The sequence below is a fragment of the Clavelina lepadiformis genome, chromosome 8 (assembly GCF_947623445.1).
Source record: "Clavelina lepadiformis chromosome 8, kaClaLepa1.1, whole genome shotgun sequence".
Taxonomy (NCBI): domain Eukaryota; kingdom Metazoa; phylum Chordata; class Ascidiacea; order Aplousobranchia; family Clavelinidae; genus Clavelina; species Clavelina lepadiformis.
In genome coordinates this window covers 15,760,151-15,763,533 of record NC_135247.1, presented here as the reverse complement: position 1 = coordinate 15,763,533, position 3,383 = coordinate 15,760,151, and the positions used below count along the sequence as shown (strand labels likewise).

At 34.4% G+C, this 3,383-nt stretch overlaps 1 long non-coding RNA gene across 2 annotated transcripts; it reads left to right on the top strand.

Moving 5' to 3' along the window:
* The first annotated feature begins 608 nt into the window (after window positions 1-608).
* On the top strand, window positions 609-3,148 carry LOC143469638 (uncharacterized). 2 transcript variants are annotated; one of them, XR_013119168.1, is made up of 6 exons: window positions 609-840; window positions 971-1,095; window positions 1,557-1,645; window positions 1,879-2,007; window positions 2,188-2,288; window positions 2,369-3,148. It is a non-coding gene; the product is annotated as an uncharacterized LOC143469638 (long non-coding RNA). The 2 variants fall into 2 exon arrangements; XR_013119167.1 differs by having other exon boundaries at window positions 620-1,095.
* The last annotated feature ends 235 nt before the right edge of the window (window positions 3,149-3,383 follow it).

The following is a 3,383-nucleotide window of genomic DNA, read 5'->3' as shown; positions in this document are numbered from 1 at the left end:
CATGAAATATTTGACCCCCCCAATTTTTTCCGGCTACGCCACTGGCTGTGATTGGTTTTCAAGTAAAGCCATTCACCCAGGAATGGAGGGTGAAAAAACAATTACCATACTTTGCCCATCAAAGTTTAAAATTACTCGGGCATGGCCTAACGTGGGCGTTCTCTTCTCGTCGTTTGATTGAAAGGTAAATGACAAGCGTTCACCATCAGTTAGTGGAACGTCTGAATAACGTTTGTTCATATAATGTAGAATGTGTATCTGAAAATAGTAGGTTATAACTATTTATTCCATGTTTAAATAACTCAAAATCTAAAATATTAAAATAAAAAAACTTTCATAACATTACATTAAACGTATTTTTTTTACATTAGAACAAGCCATTGTTGTTTTTATTTGTTTTTTATTCAGCAAGTTTACCATTTCAAAATTATTTTAAGTTTTATGAAATAATATGTTAAGTTCTACCATTGTCAAAAATGTGGGCGCGCATTTCCTCCTTCAGGCAGCTACAAGCTATCTCTAAAATCTGAATCCTCTTTTCAGCTAATTAGCTTACATAAAGACAGCGAATTGTTTTATGATGTTTCGTAGGGCTGTAGCAGTGTAGCTTATTGTCACAGTTTATTTTCTGTAGCCTATATAGGTAGCCTGGTGTAACGTATTTCGCTGTATGGTTCAGGTTTGTTACTGCAAGCTAGGCCTATAGGCCTATATTCCATGCAGGCAGAAAGGTTTACAGAGTTACAGACAATAACAATTAGGCCTTATACTTATAGCATGTTTTCGATACCCGGTGGTGCCATACCGTTTTAATGCTCTTGGGCAAGGCATTGGCCTTCGGTAAGCATTTGATTTTGATAATTTAGTAGTAAGAAAATTGTTGTAATAATTGTAATGATAAATTTCCTACATTATAAAATATTTTTGTACGCAGTAGGCTATAACAGTCTATACTAAGCTGTTTCTTCAGGCGTTTTCTGTAGAAAGTTATTGGAAAAGCTTAGAAACTTATGTTGAAGAGAAGCCATCCACCTGTGCCATCACATAGTAAACAACCCTCATCATTAGGTTTCCTTCAGCTACAAAGACTGGCAGGTGATGCAGAATTATATATTTTTGATCCACATGAAATTTATATTATTAACAATATTGAGTTAATTTTAAAATATACTGTGCATGCCAAAAAGTGTTGCTTCAGTGGTGGATTGGCTTAGCACCAGGTTCAAACAATGCGGACTTATTGCAAATGTCCAGTGTTACTACTTTTGTAATGTTCTTGGGTAAGGCATTATTAACCTTTACTCTTCTGGTCCCGGTAAGCAGTGTCAGGGTTGGTCAATACGTTATAAAATTCAATTTATAAACAAATGAAAATTTAGTTTTTGTGGAAAACTGCAGAGAGTGGAGGAATCATTGCCGAGTCCGAGTCTTCTAAAGACGTTCCTCAGGCCAAGAAGAAAGATTCTGATACCTTATCAAAAAGCTTAAATAATAATTACATCTCACTACTGTTTTAAAAGCTATATTGTTTAGTTTTATATTTGTAATCACTGTAGATTCAGAATGGACAAAAAAGGCTACTGAAGTTATTAGACAACATTTAGAAAAGGAAGAATCAGAATGGGAATACGGTCTACTAAAACAGGTATTTAAGACCAATGTCTGTCTTTCGCCAAGAAGCAATTAGTTTAATGTAAAGATGGGTGCATTAGTGGAATCATTGAAAATTTTTCATTATTAGGACAAATGCCTTTTGTCAGTGTTTGAAAGAAACTATGATAAGGTGTTTTAGATTTTGATGCATTTTTAAGAGAATACAGTTGTAGATCATGTTTAGAGGCTGCAACATGGTTATTGATATGATGATAACTTATGCAGATTGAGGAAAAATTCAGAAACGTTTATCAATTTGATTACAATACGATTTAAGAGGCTTGCGTAAGCATGCTAACCACACTAGACAACAAATGTGACAGCAATGTTGAGCGGCAATGCCATGAGACTGAGGTGAGCAATCTGAGCATTCATCCAGCAATTAAAAAAAATCTAATTTGGTTGTTTGTGTATTAGTTTATTGCTTTGTTGAGGAATAATGTGTTCAGATCTTGAGACACTTAATATATATTGAGGGAAAAATAGAGTCATTATTATTAATAGTGTAAAAATCTAACAAAACTTTTGACATAGGATCCATCATCAGAGAAAAAACTAATCTCTTTTTGAGGTCACAAAAACAACTTTGACCGACCCGCAAAACAAATCTTTTTCATGCAATGCAGACTGTTAATGTGAGTTGTAGTTGCTTTACAGAACATGTGGCTTTACAGAACAATTTGTATACATTGACATTTTTGTTTTAATTTTTTAGGCATTACGGATTACTTTAAACTCCAGAAAGAAAACACCGCCAAGTTTGCTTGTTTCTTACAACGAAGCCGGAACCATGAAAACATTCATTGTTGCTGATTCAATCCACGTCAGATGTAACAACGATTCGAGGGTGGTGTTAGGCTATTTAATGCAACTTATCGGTTGTTATTATGCTTAGCAATTGCAATACCCAAAGGTTTACCCTATTTTGGGTTTTTTACAAGCTCATCTCTTGAAAAATAGTCTGTCTGGTTATCATAAGTCCTCCAAATACGTCTTCTTTGAGAAGTATGTGAACAATATGAACATGGAACATTATGAGTAATGATTTTACACTAAACTTATTGCAGCAATTATTATTACTCACGGGTGCCGGAAGAGGAAGGGCAGAGAGGCCATCGCCCCCTTTTCTTTCTTTATTTTCCAAAATGACATTCAAAAAGTGTCCTTTTTTCGAATTTTGCCCCCTGCCAAAAATAATTCCGGCGCCCGTGATTGTACCTGCCTTGTTTCTGTTGCGCTGCTCTAATAAACGCTATTTTGGAAATTTTGACTGCCAAGTGACAATACGCATAATATAGTAAACACCTAGTTAGTAAACACGTACAACATTTAAACATAAACACCAAAGATAATAAACACCTAGTTAGTAAACACGTACAACATTTAAACACAAAACAGAATAAACATGTGCGATTTAAACATGTAACCATTTTAGGCGTTTCTTTTTGGCCTCACTTTTCGTGTTTAATTAAAGTGTTTAACAAAATAACAGTGTAGTATTATTATATAACATTTATAAAGAGAGAGAGAGAGAGAGAGAGAGAGTGACAAACAGTAACAGAATGAGATAGAGGCAGATGTACATTATTATAATTTGAAATAGATCAGTGGATCACAACCTGTGGTATACGCGTAAACTCGTGTTTCTTGCGGTTGGTAATATATCTAAGAGCTAAATCATATCAGAGATACGCTTTTCGGTTTATGAAATAAATTAAAAGTATTTTATG